At 43.3% G+C, this 15658-nt stretch overlaps 1 protein-coding gene across 1 annotated transcript in view; it reads left to right on the top strand.

Moving 5' to 3' along the window:
* The window catches only part of ACSL5 (acyl-CoA synthetase long-chain family member 5), a 66543-nt gene that overhangs the window by 11886 nt on the left and 38999 nt on the right, over window positions 1-15658 (top strand).

The raw sequence follows: 15658 nt of genomic DNA, 5'->3' as shown, positions 1-15658 counted from the left end.
CAGACTGGGGCATCCCCAGCTCCTGCAATGATACCCAGTCAAACCTTGAATATGAGAAAGCATGATTAAATGTCTAGAATTTGAAGGAGGAATCAATTTCTCATTTTGATTAAATGTGTAGAATTTGAAGGAGCAATCAGTTTCTCATTTTCCGTCTTCCATTTGTCGCCGTCTGTGGATTAGCCCTTCAGAAGCACACGTGTGTATGCAAACACGAGGTGTATACAACACGACTGAGCCCCTGCTGAACCTACTGTCAGGGCATCGCTTTTCCTTCTGCCAGGAAGTGTCTCCTGGAGTTCTTTTCTAAAGACCCGCCGTTCTGCTTTCTTCTTCTTTTGAATACTGGAGGAGGAGTCCATCTAAACTTTCTCCAGGTGCTTAGGTGGTGAACAATCCGACAACCAGCATCCCTAACATCCAAACCACAGGCCAGCGAGGGTCCAAGCGCCAGAACTTGAGTTCTGCTGACAGCCATGGGGAAGGAGAGGATTCTTTCTGATCTGTGGATGAGAAACTACACAGAAGTTCCGTAATCTGCGCCAGATCACATAGAAGATGGCCTAACGGGGACTGAGGGCCTAGGTGACACGAATGGTTTAGCAGCTGGCTACTAGCAGAAAACTTGGCACTTCAGACCCATCCAGAGGTTTCTCAGAAGACAGCCTTGATGATCAGCTTCTGAAAGGCCCCAGCCTTAAAAATGCTACAGAGCATGAATCTTCTCTGAAAACACGTGTGTCTTCAGTGACTCATTTTCTCAGAGGTAGATGGCCTGGTGGTAAGGGGTTGCTGGCATCCTGCAGGTACGAGGTTCAAATCTACCAGCTGTTCTGAAAGCAGAAAGATGGCCAACTCCTCCATGTAATCTACTGCCTCTGGAAACTTGATGGAGGGTCAGCTATGAACCAAATCAGCCTGGATGGCACATAACAATAACAGACCATTCAAGTCAGAATCTATTCAATAGCAACTCACAACAGCAGTCTGACCCAAGAGCCAACACTCTTGCCCCCCTCTTTTCTTTTTTTAATTAGTATTTTTATCATTCATATATATTGTGTTCCATGCATGTATATCATGTTTTATCTAATCTTTCATTTACATTGTATTTTGTTCATGTAGATTGTGGAGTTTCCCCTCTCAGTATTTCATGCTCTCTTCTCCAATGGACTTTATAGGACTTACAATTTTCTAAGATAGGTTACTGACAGAATCAGTAAGCCAAAAGACATACATTTTAAATTGTGATAGAGGCCAATGGTCACATCTCCAAATCCATGCAGACAGATAACAATAAACAACGCAAAATTGATTTTGACTCATCTAATGGGCAGAGGAAAGGCCATTAAATGCACTTAAATGTAATTGACATTTTCTAAAACTGCCAGTGAAGTTCAATGTCTTTTCCTAATTTCAGATAATCTATTTTTCTGTCTATTTTCTGGTCATGTCCTCCACCTTTTGTTTTATTAGACCATGGTTTGTTTTTAACTGGTTTCTAATCATTCCTACTTAAGAAAATTAGCTCTGGACTGTTCTAGGCTGTTTGGCATTTTCCAGTTTATCTTTTGACTTTGCTTCTGGTGTCTTTTCTAAGGGAAACATACTTTTGGAAAAAACATTTTGTTTATAACTCCCAGGATGCATTGAGTGTTCACCATGTAAAGATTATTAACAGAAAATTCTCTCATACTTTTTATATTCCCAGTTTCTTATGGTTGTAACTGTTCTCTAAGTCTTAGGGAGCTCTGGTGGCTTAGTAGTAAGGAGTTAAACTGCCAACTGAAGGCAGTTCGAGTCCCACTCTGTGGGAGGAGGATAGGCAATCTCATACAATTTATGGCATGAAAATCTCCTGGAGGGTCAGCTATGAGGGGTCTGACTCAATGGCACTTAACAACAACCACCACAATCTGAATCTTAGATCTCTATTCAGTTTGGTTTTGAATACGTAATAGAGCAACTATGTTACATTATTTGAAATGCAATTTTATATATAAAAAATAACAGCCGCCTCTGTGTCTCTTTTAGGATTAAGTTGTTGCATTTCTCTGTTCATGTACAGTAGCAAATATCTATGGCTTTATAGTCAACACTCAAATTTCGTAATCCATACCATTCTACCATCCACCCAATTCCTGGGTTGAAAAAAAAAAAAGAACCACTGCTTGCATTTAGTTTGATAACTAACCTCCTTACTGACGCCTCTAGATTGCATAGAGAAATTTTTATAATTTCCCCTCTGAGCTGATTTTCTTTATTTTTAATTAGGAAGCATGACCAAAAATTTTCACCTCAGATCTAGCTTTATCTTGGCCCTTTTGATATGTGAATCATTTAAAATAGCAGAAACATGCTCTCTTTGGGGACATCAAAGATTTGGGGTTTTTCCCCCCCTCTAAGGCTTTTCTCTAAGTTTTACTTAATGAGATTGTTCTCTTAAATCAAGATATCTTTTCTTTCCCTCAGTAAAAGAAAGCCATATTTGCAGAAAGGTAGACGAGCTAAGAAAAGTTGAAAGCCCCGTAAGCCCAAGGACTCTGAAGAAATGGGGTGAAGTATCTTTCAGTGAATGTATGGTTCAAGCATTGAGGAAAAGGTTGCCAGCCCCTTCCTGGGACACTCAACAGGCTAATTAGTTTGCAACGTCTTGCTAACATTCCTGTGCAATTTGTCTGGCAATAATGTCTCTCTAGTTGTAGCTGAAAACAGATGCCTCCTAAATTGGGAATGACGGGAATTTTTGGAAGAAAACAATGAAGACTGGATTAACAGCATAAAGCTCAGCTTAGGAAGCAAAATATTCCTTCTAAATAACATCCTCACCCCCTGCCTGTCAGTTTGTAGCACTGTAGTGTTGGTACAGCATTAAAAGCTATGCTACCAGTATTTCATATTCCAGCAGGGTCACCCATGGTAATCATGTTTCTGTTGACTTTCCAAAATAAGAATTAGAAGAAAGGCCTGGAGATCTACTTCTAAAAATTAGCTCATGAAAATCCTATGAGGTCACAACAGAATATTGTTGGATAAAATCAGATGGACAGCCATGGACAGGTGAAAGAAGTATACTCATCATCATACACAGTTTGAGTAGATGATATCGCTATGCCTAAATTAGTGTATGTTGTAGAAATAACCATGCATATAGAAGAGCCAACAGGGGCAAAATTATTAAGCTATATAAACTTCCTGACCATAGTGAGCAGGTCTGGTGGCCTAGTGGCAAGAAGCTGTGCTGCAATACCAAATTCACCAGCTGCTCTCTGGGAGAAGGATGGGCAATCTCCTCCCGTGCAATTAACGGCCTCTAAAAAACTGCTGGAGGGTCAGCTATTGGTCGGTTCTGACTCTACAGTATACAACGACAATCACAAGTGTATTAGAATGAGTTAATGTGGCCCAGAATGGTTTGTAACAACATAGCCAAAGGGAACTCTGGTTCTGGATGACGTTTACAATTGTTAGTACAGTTGGGTGTGTTATTATGGTTACTGTGTATTTTGAATGCCTTCTTACCCACAGAACTCAACTTCTCTCACTGTATCAGGGCAACGTGTGGAATAATTGGTGGTTTCGTGGTTGTTGTTGTGATGTGCTGTTGAGTTGCTTGCAACTCATAGTGACCCTATGTACAATAGCCCTGCTCGATCCTGTGCCAACCTCATTGTCTCCAACACACCTACTCCCACCACCCCAATCACTGAATTGATTCATCTCATCGAGGATCTTCCTCGCCTGTGCTGTCCCTTCACTCTCCCAAACATGATGTCCCTCTCCAAGAACTGGTCCCTCCTTGCAACATGTCCAAAGCATGTCAGACGAAGCTTCAGAATCCTTGTCTCTAAGGAGCAGCCCAGTTTCACCCTCTCCAGGATGAACCTGTTCTCTTAGCAGTCCATGGTATATTCAACACTCTTCTCCAGAACCACAGCTCAAAGGCATCAATTCTCTTTCTATTATCCCAAGTCATTGTCCTGTTCTCTGATGCACAGCACACAATTGCGAAGACTATAGCACAGATCAGGCACACCTGACACTCCAGCCTGACGTCGTTGCTCTTCAGTACTCTGGAAATGTCCCTGACAGCTGACTTTCCCAACACAATTAGCCTCTTAATCTCCTGACTGCTGGTACCAGAAGTGTTGATTGTGGAATCAAGCAAGCGGAAGCTGTTAACAATCTCAATCTCTACACTATCTATCATATACACACATACACACACAAACACACATTGGCCTAGTGGTAAGAATAAACTCAATAAAATTTATCTATCTAATATATATAAATAATGATGTGTCCTATCTCCATATCTTTTCAATCTATATGAGGAACAGATTATCGGGGAGCCTGGGCTCTATGACGAGAAGAGTGGAGTAGGATTGGAGGTAGACCCATCAACAATCTGTGTTATGCAGATGACACAACGCTGCTTGCTGAAACTGAGGAGGACCTGAAGCACTTGCTGCAGAAGGTCAAGGACTGCAGCCTTCAATATGGATTGAGGCTCAATATCAAGAAAAAAAGATTCTCACCACTAAGCCAATTGGCAACATCATGATACATGATGAAGAGATTGCGATTGTTGACAGCTTCAGTTTACTTGGCTCTACAATCAACACTCTTGGTACCAGAAGCCAGAAAATTGAGAGATGAATTGCACTGGGCAAAGTCAGCTGTCAGAGACTTCTCCAAAGTACTGAAGAGCAGTGATGTCAGTGTGGAGACTACAGTGTGCCTGATACAGGCCATGTTCTTTGCAATTACTTGCTATGCATCAGAGAGCTGGACAATGACTAGGGAAGATAGAAGTATAACTGGTGCCTTTGAGCTGTGGTTTTGGAGAAGAGTATTGAATATACCATGGACTGCTAGGAGAACAGACATGTTTGTCCTGGAGAAGACGAAGCCAGGCTGCTCCTTGGAGGCAAGGATTCTGAAGCTTCATCTGACATGTTGCAAGGAGGGACCAGTCCTTGGAGAGGAATGTCATGCTTGGGAGGGTGGAGGGATGGAACTTAACAACAACAACAACAAAAATATATAGTGGCCTAGTGGTAAGAAATTCTGCTGCAAACCCAAATGCACACAGTTCAAACCCACCAACTTCTCCACAGGAAAAGGATGAGCAATCTCCTTCTGTGCGATTTCCTGCCTCTGAAAACCTGCGGGACAGTCAGCTCTGAGTCAGCTCTGACTTAATAGCATAGCTGACCTTCTGGTGGGTTCTCAGAGGCAGTAAATCACCAGGAGATTGCCCATCCTTCTCCCGCAGAGCAGCTGGTGGACTAACAAGACACGTTTGTGGGTTGGCAGTGCCACTCCTTAAAACGAGGCCACCAGAGCTTTCAGGTAGATGTACATATACAGAACATACTTATAAATATACATCAAAATAGAATATATGGTCTGATTTGAGTTCTGTAGGTTAGAAGGCTTTCAAAATACATAATAGGTGCAACAACACACTTGAGCACACCCACCACTGGAAAGGCAGCCTGGGACAAGGAAATGTTCCATTCAGTGCCTGGTCATTAATAACAACAAAATTAATGCACCAACTCCTCTTTGGAGTCACTATGAATTGTAAAGATCTCGGATATATTTCCTAGGAGAGAGTAAGCAATTTTTACCATGAAAGAATGTGTGAACTAGGAACTTAGGGACCTTGGTCTCTCTCTCTCTCTTTTTTGTTTTTTTTGAGAGTTCTACTTTCTTTTTTAAAATTTTATTTTATTAATTTTAATGAATATTTACAGCAATTTGGATTTTTTTTCTATATTTTATTAATTTTCATAAACATTTACAGAGATTTTGGGTTTCCATTCATTCCTTGTTGCACTATTCTCTCTACCCTCCTCCCAGTTTGTTCTTGTCCAAATGCCACAGTGTTTGTCAAAGTCAGTTCTGATTAATCTTCTTTGTCAGTGTGTCCTTTGCCATTCCCTATCACTCCTCCCTGAGAGAGACTTCACCCTGAGTCATAAGGAAAAGGGGATGGCGTATTCTCTTAGCTACTTCCTGCTGAAAAGGGACGCTGTGGGTTTCAGGGTGAAGATCTTCTCTCACTACTCTAAAGGGCCCCTTTGGCAGTAGGAAACACATAGACTATTATGGAGATTGATTTTGGGATTTAGATGCACTCTTATTGATTGTGCTTGGCTGTACATGTTCATATCCTTGAAGATGTATCATGGGGGTGTTGCAACCTAGAAGGCACAAATTTGACTAACAAGTTATAAGTACATGAGTCCAAAAATTATGGAAAAGTAAAAGAAAAGATTCTTTCATTGTTTTACAAACCCTCCCCCAGGTCCCCTCCACCATGTAGCCCTCGCTCTAGTCTCCTGTGATGACAGAAATACCTAGTTATATATCTCTTTTAAACAGTTTTCTCCCTCCTCTGTTTCAGTGCAGTATACATTATTGAACCCATCTTACTCAGTCTCTCCCCAACAGTGGCATCATGTAATATTTGTCCTTTTGTGACTGGGATATTTCACTCAGCATAATGTTCTCCAGAGTCAACCATTTTGAATAATATTGCATGAGTTCCTTGTTTTTTAATGCAGCATAGTATTCCATTGTGCGAATATACCACAGCTTCTCTAGCCATTCGTTTGTTGATGGGCACAGCAATTTGGATTTTCATTCATTCATTGTTGCATTTTTCTCCCTGCTTCCCCACCCCTACCCCAGTTCGCACTCCTCTTTGAAAAGTAAAATTCCTTCATTGGTATACAATCCCCCTCCCCCCACCCCATACACTTCACTAGGCAACGTTCATTTTGGACTTTTGTCGTAACCATAGTACCCAATCATCTAGCACATTTAAACTGTCCTGGTCTCCTTTTTAATGAGCTTTGTTTCACCACAGGATGAGCCCACACGTGTAAGAGGGAAGACGAAACCAATTAAATCTGAATGAGCACGTGTTACTTTGTAGAATGAGTATTTTTGAAGAGTTTGTAATTGCAATTTAAATCTAATTACTGCATAGGAAAGACTCAGTTCTTTTGGCCTAGGCACAAAGAGAATTCACCTTATTGTCTTCAGAATTCTAGAAGCCTAGATTAACAGAATTGTTTCTTTCTAAGCTGGGCTTCGTGCTGTTTTACATTGGAGGTGACCTCATTTCATAAGATCCATCTCGTAGAGACTCGTCCAGGTCTGAAGGAGTGGCCTAGTCTGAGGGACCCTTGATGTGAGCTGGAAATATATCCTTTCTATCCCGGTATCTTGCCAAAGCCATAATTTGAGAGTCCCCACCTCAGCAGCGGCCGGTGACTTTTGGTGATGTAAAATTTGGGAATTTAAGGGTGGGAGAATCTTACTGAAGGAAAAGTAGTCTACTTGATATGTGTAAATCTGACATTGGTAAACTTCATAGCTCAAAGGCTGGTCACTTATTCAACAACCATTCACTGAAAGTTCAGTATGTACTAAACCGGGTATAGGCACTGGAGACACAGCAGTGGACAGAAAACAGACCTCTGTTTCCACTGGAACATGAGCTGAGTGGGAGACGCAGATACATAACCAGGACTATTTCCAGTTGCTGGTTGTGCTTAACGGAGCCCCAGCTTAGTGGTGAGTAGATGTGCAGTCAATCCAAAAGTGCAAGGTTTGAATCTACCAGCTGTTCTTTGGGAGAAAGAGGGACAGTCTCCACCTGTGTGATTTATGGCCTCTGAAAACTCACTGGAAGATCAGCGCTGAGTCAGTTCCTACTTGATGGTACAAAACAACAACAGTTACGTTGAAGAGAAGGGAGAGTCAAGGGTAAAAAAAGCAGTATCAAAGGAATTCTCAGAGAAAGAGCCTCTGAGGAAGTAATGTTTGAGAGCCAACTTAAAAGTGAAGCGATACAACTTCAGATCTGAGGAAGAATGCTTTAGACAAAAGGAAGAGCAATAAAGAAGCTCTGAGGTCAGAGTGGATGGTTTGAAGAATAGAAAACATAAAGCGAAGAGGTACTCTTTGATGGAAAGGGATGATCTTAATAAAAAAGATTAAAGGTACATAGCAATACACACTATTGGCCAAAAACTTGAAGTTAGAGTACCCATTGCTGTGTGGTTGATTCTGACTCATGGAGACCGAATAGAGACTAGAAGGGCCCTATTGGTTTATAAGATACAGCAAACAAACTGCACATTGTTCTTTTGTAGAGCAGCTGGTGAATTTGAACCACCTAACTCTCAATTAGCAACTAAGTGTTTAACTTATGACACCACGGTTCCTTAATGTTAGAGTAGGAAGGATCTTTGAGGGAGAGGGAGAAGGAGAGAGAATGAGAATTAATGAGGAAATGCAGCCCCCAGTTCCCAGGGAGAAAGCATTCAAAGGGTTCAAAATGGGTTGTAGACAACCTGAAACCAAGGCTGATCCTGGGGGCGTGTAAGGCAGGGTGAAGATGGAAGGTGTTCTTCAGCGAAAGCCAGGAGGCAGCTTTGGGCCTTGCCACGCATCCCAGGGAGGAGATGCGGGTCCTGGAGGGAATTATGGGGAGTGGCTGAGGACAAGGGGCATGCTGGGTGCTAAGGCAGACACTGTCAGTGTCACTGTGTCAGAAAGTGGAGGAAGTTTTCTGCTTGGGGCCACCATAAGGGGTGGTGGCTTGCTCTTGCTCAGTAATCTGTAAATGACTTGGGACAGGCAGTCCCAGACCAACTAGGACAGAGCCCTATTTCCTCTTTTCTTTGATACAATTGCACTTCTCCCTGCTCCGTTCTTTCCCAACCAGAAGTGATGTATAGAAGAAGAGGAAATGCCGTCACACCAACTGTTAGAGATTCTGTGGAATGAGTGAGTCAGAATTCCTGAGTAATGGGAGCGATAGGAGTGTGGTGGCTTTACCCTTAGCATGCTTGAGCCCATCTAAAAGGACTGTTGTTCTGAAGATGATGAACAGACATTTCCAGTAATGTTCAGTAATGATGGGGGTGAGGGTCTTGCCTACTCTCAGACCCTCAGTTTTCTCCATTTAAACAGTTGCTGCTGTTGTTGTTATGTGCCGCTGAGTCGCCTGCGACTCATAGTGACCCCATGTACAACAGACTTAAACCTCGCCCTATCCTGTGCCAATCTCACTGTCTCTGACCACCCCCATTACTCCAGTCCCTGAATCAATACACCTAATAGAGGGTCTTCCTCTCCTGCGTTGTCCCTCCACCCTCCCAAGCCCTCTCCAACGACTGGTCCCTCCTTGCAACATGTCCAAAGTATGTCAGACAAAGCTTCAGAATCCTTGTCTCCAGGGAGCAGCTTGGTTTGTTTTCTTAGCAGTCCATGGTATATTCAATACTCTTCTCCAGCCCCACAGCTCAAAGGCAACAATTATCCTTCTATCCTCCCTAGTCATTGTCTAGCTCTCTGACACATAGCAAGTGATTACAAAGACCATAGCCTGTATCAGGCACACCTTAGTCTCCAGAGTGACATCATTGCTCCTCAGTACTCTGCAGAGGTCTCCAACATCAGACTTGCCCATCATGATATGTCTTTTCATTTCCTGGCTGCTGGTGCCAAGAGTGTTGAGTGTTGACTGTGGAGCCAAGCAAACTAAAGCTGTTAACAATCTCAATCTCTTCACCATCCATCCTGATGCTGTCAGTTGGCCCAGTGGTGAGAATCTTTGTCTTCTTGATATTGAGCCTCAATCCATATTGAAGACTGCAGTCCTTTACCTTCTGCAACAATGAAGTTTGTTCTAAACATACATGATAGAAAAATTAGCAAACCTAATTTCCAGAGAAATAATGACTTATCTGTTTTTAATAACCATACCAAGTTGACAAGAAGGGCGAAGGGTTACCCAGGCAGAGGAACAATGTGCTTAAGGGCTTGTGGGTGTAGACATATTGCCACGTCCCAGAAAGTATTAGCTCCGATAAAAGGAAAATGTAATGACTAATAAATGTTAGCAGGAGTGACATCCACTGTCTAAACCACATGTCTCTGGAAACTTCATGAACTTTGAGAAAGGAAGATAGTTGTAGAAAGGCTTCAGGACTTTTGTTCATAGTCTCCCTATAAGTCATGCTTGACTTGACGGCAATCAACAATAAATGTTAGAGTTGAGAATTTCATTGGTCACAAATAGTATTCTCTCCAGAGGTAGTGCAGGTCTGAGGGGACAGTGTCCATTCTGATTCAGGAAGAATCAGTTATTTCTTGACTTCAGAGATACATAGTAGCTCTATAGAGAATAGCCACATGCTTGTTTCTCTCTTGCCATTACGTCAATTCTAACTGGAAGCTCTGGTGGCCTAGTGGTAAAAAGCTGTGCTGCAATCTTGAAGGCACATGGTTCGAATCCACCAGCTGTTCCTCGGGAGAAGAAGGACAATCTCCTCCCCCTGTGCAATTAACTGCCTCTGAAAACCTGCTAGAGGATCAGCCATGGGTCGATTCTCACTCTGGTGGTCTAATGGTAAAGAGTTGCTCTACTAATTCAAGTGCAGGCAGTGCAAGGCCACCCACAGTTCTGCAGGAGAAAGATGGGCATTCTCCTCCAGAGTGATTTACAGTCTCTGGAAACATGCTGGAGGGTCAGGGGTGAGCTAGCTCTGACACAAGGGGGATGTTTTGAATTGGAAATGCATAAAGAAATCTTACAACTCAACAACAAAAAGCTAATTTTTTTTAAATAGGTCGAGGGCCTGATTATAGAGATGTTTCCGTTTGAATGGAAGGTATACCAAATGGCCAACTTAAAAATATCCTCAGCATCGTTCATGATCAGAGAAGCACAAATGAAAACCACAGCAGATGAGATGTTGTCTCCCATTCTCTAGAACGGACACTCCCTGAGCTGAGACTGTGAGGACGTTGCAGGATCCGGCAGAGGTTTGCGCTTATACTCAGAGGCCTTGTGAGCCGGGCCTCCCTTGGTAGCACCAAACAACGAGGATGCTCATAATTTTTTAAAGTGAAGTGAAAGTATTGGTAAAGATGCGAGGAAATTGGAACCCTAGCGCACTGCTGGCCAGCATGTAAAATGGCCCAGCTGCTATGGAAAATAGTATGGTGATTCTTCAGAGAGTTAGGTCTAGAATAATCTATAACTCAGAATTCTGCTCCTAGATATATACTCAAAATAATAAAAAACAAACATGTGAATGCAAATCTTGTACATTTTCATATAAACACTATTCACAATAGCCAAAAGGCAGAAACGACTTCAAATGTCTAACAACTGATGAATGGATAAAGAAAATATAGTCGTACAGCATGGTATAGCCATGGACCGTCAAAAGAACAACCAGATATGTTTTGGAGAAGGCACAGCCAGAGTGATCTTGGAGGCAAAGATGATAAAGCTTCATCTCACATACTTTGGGCATGTTGCTAGGAGAGGCTATTCCCTAAAGAGGGACGTCATGCCTGGAAAGGTGGAGGGAGAGTAAAAGAGAGGAAGGACCGTGCTCGCTTCGGCAGCACATATACTAAAATTGGAACGATACAGAGAAGATTAGCATGGCCCCTGCACAAGGATGACACGCAAATTCGTGAAGCATTCCATATTTTGGGGGTGGGCGGGGAGAAGGGTGCAACAATGAATGAATGGAATTCCAAAATCTCTGTAGATGTTCATTGAAATGAAAAATAAATAAATTAAAATATTTTTTTAAAAAAAAAGAGAGAGGAAGGACCTCAACCAGGTGGATTAACACAGTGACTGCAGCAATGGTGTCTGGTGTGTCAGAGATTGGGAGGATGGTCCAGGATAGGACAGCGTTCAGTTCTATTGTTCATTGGGTCACTGTTTGTTGTATTCAAGTTGATGGCACCTGGCAACAATAAATACAATGTAATGCTAATCAGACCGCAAATTCAGATGTGCTACAACATGCAGTGGAGCGCTGACACATGCTGCAGGATACTCCAGAACATTATGCTAATAAAAGAAGCCAGATACGAGGGTCACATGTATTATTCTGATTATACGAAACATCCAGAATAGGTACATTTATAAAGACTGCAATAGTCGTTGCCAGGAGCTGGGGGAGGGAAGCATGAAAAATGACTGTTGAGTTTCCATTTTGAATACCAGATAGGAGAGACAGTTACGCAACACAGTGGATGTGCCAAATGCCATTGAATTGTACACTCTGAGTGTTTGCAACATGAATTTTACCTTAAGTTTTTCTGTGTAGCTTCTACTTGTGTAGAAGACTGAGATATTTCTTCCAGTGTCTTCTGTAAATGAAGCCCTGCTAGTTTGGGAAGGGCCTCTGGTGGTCTGGTAGATAAGGAGTCGCACTGTCAACCCAGAAGCAGGTGGTTCTATTCCACCAGTTGATCTGCGAGAAAAAGATAACGTAATCTCCTTCCCTGTAATTTACAGCCTCAGAAAACCCACCACTGGAGGGTCAGTTATAACTCAACTGCAGTGTGTTTTTGAGATTGTAGAAAGAGATCCCCCTAGGGTCCAAGTAGTTGGAAACGTGGTCCCTAACTAAAGGGTCAGTGGTTCAAACCCACCTGGAGACATTTTGGAAGAAAAATTTGATAATGTATTCCCAAAGGCCACAACCTTGAAACTATGGGTTAGCCATGATTCGCAATCAACTTGGTGGCCACAAATTTGGTTGTTGGGTGATAGTGGGAGGTGTTTTGTTTCCCAGTGCACGCAAGGTCATTTCATTCTCATCATGTGACGGCCTTGGCATCCATAAATCTCTCTCTTGTCTGAACAAAAGCTGTCCATCCAATTTCATTTATGGTCAAAGTTACTGAAGTTCATCTAAAAGAATTAGCAAGCCATGGCCCCAACAATCAGGAGACGTTTTCTCTTGTCCCATACCTGATACTTAACACTTAAGTTGATAGTTACTGAGGAGGTTTGCAACCATTCAGTCTCCTGGGTTTTCTACATGGTTCTCGCTGTTGTTGTTAGGTGCTTTTGAGGACAATGCATAGCCACCCTTTGAACAACCAATCTAAATCCTGTCCTAGCCTGTGCCAGCCTCACACTCTCTGACACACTCAAGCCCACTGCTTTAGTCACTTCATAGGGCTTTCGAAGCCTGTTCTTTCAAAAGTGGATGACCAATCCTCCTTAGTCTGTCTTATTCTGAGAGTTCTACTAAAACCTGTTCTCTAGCAGTGACCCCCTCTGGCATTTGAGATACTGGTGGCCCAGCTTTCAGCACCACAGCAACCCACAAGCATAGAAAACTGCCAGAAAAGTGATAAATGAGAACAGTTCTAATTAGAACAGTGATAAAGAAGCAAGAATATAGTTTGGGGTGGCTGAGCCCCATTACCACATGATGACAATCAATTGAGGCTCACAGCAGACATCCCTTTAGAGTGGACATAGATTTCCATTCCCCTTCTCCCACTGTGGGACTTCCAGATCATTCTTCCCTCTTCTTCCTCTTCTCCCTCTCTCCCATCCTACCATATCAGAAACACAGAAAATATCTTTAAACACTATTTTGAAGACATTATTCGCAATGACTCCCATAAGTCTAAATCAGCTTAACTCTGGATGAAGAAGGCCAAAGACCTCAGTTGAATAATTTGTTCTCTCAGCAAATGAGGATCTATGGGGGAAGTGGGGTCGGGGGAGGTATGGCAGGGAGAAAGCTTTTACTTTGCAGGTAGGACAGAGGCAGAGGGAAGAAGCTTCTATTATAAAATCCTGCCAGCCTGGTGGCAATGTCCCAGCTGGAAGAAAAGAGAGGGGAGGGACTGGAGTGGGCACGATGAGCGAGCTCAGAGCAACTCTCGCCTCCCCATTGGCACCGCTACCTGCCCTGTCACCGCATAACTTTCGCCCTCTACCTGGTCGGAGTGACTGGCCTGTGCGCCGTGTCCTGCTGGCTCCCAAACATTTCTTACCCGCTCCCGTGACACTCCGCCACACAAGCGCAGGTAAGGCTGGATTCCAAAACTCCTGACTCCCGGATCCTGTCAGGTGGTCACAATTAGTGAATAGTGCCCTGGTCCTTGAATAATGGCACACCTGGAGGGCCTGGCTTTTTTTCTTTCCCACCCACCCCCAAACAAAACAGACTTGGGCTCTAGCGTCTCAGAGATAATGATGGCGGCACAGGATAGGGCAGGTTTCAGGGTGGTCGTTCATAGGGTCACTATGAGTCGTACTCAACTCAGTGGCATTTAACAACCATAATAACCCAAATAGGAGGTCTGGTGATACGTTCTTCTTCAGGAATGGCACTGGTAATCCAAAGGCCACACCTCCCTGGCAGTTCAAATCCACCAGTGGTTCCTAGGGAGAAAGATGGTCAGTCTCCTCCCCTGTGATCAACAGCCTTGGAAGTCAAGTGGATGGTCAGCTATGAGTCAGCTTTGAATCTACAGAGATGAGTTAGGGTTGGTTTTTGTTGTTGTTGTTTCATTTTAGTTTTAAATGTGGATCCAAACCAAAGATCCCAGGAACATGCCGGCCTCTGGATATACAGCTTTCTTCCATAAAATGGAAAGTGGCAATTTTAACCTCAGATAAGTGACCATTCAGGAACAGAAGGTGACTCTACTCTCCCCTGAACTTTGAGGAAAAACAAAACAAAATAAACCTTTTATTTGACTGCAATAATTGTTCTCCTTAATAAAGAAGGTTCCAAATACCAGATAATGTCTTGCACAAAGCTCCTTGGGAGGCCATGCTCTTGATCTGATAAGCCCTTTTATTGGACCTGTTTCACTCTTTTGATTTTCAGTGCAAACATTTTCTCTCGCCTCTGAGTTGCTTTGTCAAGCATTGCGATAATCTCTGAAGAATGCAAGCTCTACCCCTAACTTGGCTGGGTTCATTTGCTGTCGCCTGGAAGAGCCTAGACACACTTGGTGTCTTTGAACTCTGTAGTGTCCAGCAGAGAAAAGTTGAGATGTGCTTTCTAACTTTTAGTCGGGAAGCCACAGTGGGAAACCATAGGTGAACTTGGACAAGTTGCTAAACCAGTGGAAGCATCTACTTTCTACTCTCTAGTGCGTTGTTTTGTGGCATTGCATGGATTAAATGAGGTTATCTGTGTGAACAAGTCAGCCCAGGGCCTGGTAGGCAGGCGGTATTGATGCGTTTGCTAGGATCACTAGCTGGTATCATCCTGTCAAGCCATCTGAGAGTGGTGAAATAGAGCTGGAAGAGCTGGCTCCTGCAAGAGGAGATTCCTAGGCTTGTTCCCAAAGAGGGTCCTTCCTGCGAGGGTGGTTTGAAACTGAACTTGGCCGGAAAAGATGACAAAAATAGGACTGCGGGGGATCTTCTGCTTCTGTTAGCTCCTCGAGGTCTCATCCTGGTCTAAATCTTCAAGGTTCGCCTTTGACTGTGTGTAGGGCGCATTCTGTGTACTTGTCTAATGTTCGCCTCCACTAGAAATGGCTTCCTTTGGGCTCCTGGAGGAGAGAACACTGGACACAGCGAGTTGGGAACCTGGCAGCCTCTGAGTCCCTCGGGTGATTCAGAAAGAAGCAGTGAGCAATGTCCATCTGGCCAGCAGGAAACATAGGTGGTGCAGAACCCTTGACTCCTAATAGCTGCTGAGAATCACCTAGTTTGCATTGTATACAAAGTCTCTGTTTGGCTGATACCAGGGAGATCCAGTTGGAAGAGTCCACCCTTGGCATTAACCAGGGCAGAGGCTGTTCTCTGCAGCGCCCGTGACCATCCACTTAGGTT

The sequence above is a fragment of the Elephantulus edwardii genome, unplaced genomic scaffold (assembly GCF_000299155.1).
Source record: "Elephantulus edwardii isolate Elephantulus edwardi_28Jun2011 unplaced genomic scaffold, EleEdw1.0 scaffold00006, whole genome shotgun sequence".
Lineage (NCBI taxonomy): Eukaryota > Metazoa > Chordata > Mammalia > Macroscelidea > Macroscelididae > Elephantulus > Elephantulus edwardii.
The sequence above is the reverse complement of the archived record's forward strand: the minus strand, read 5'-3'. Positions and strand labels throughout refer to the sequence as shown.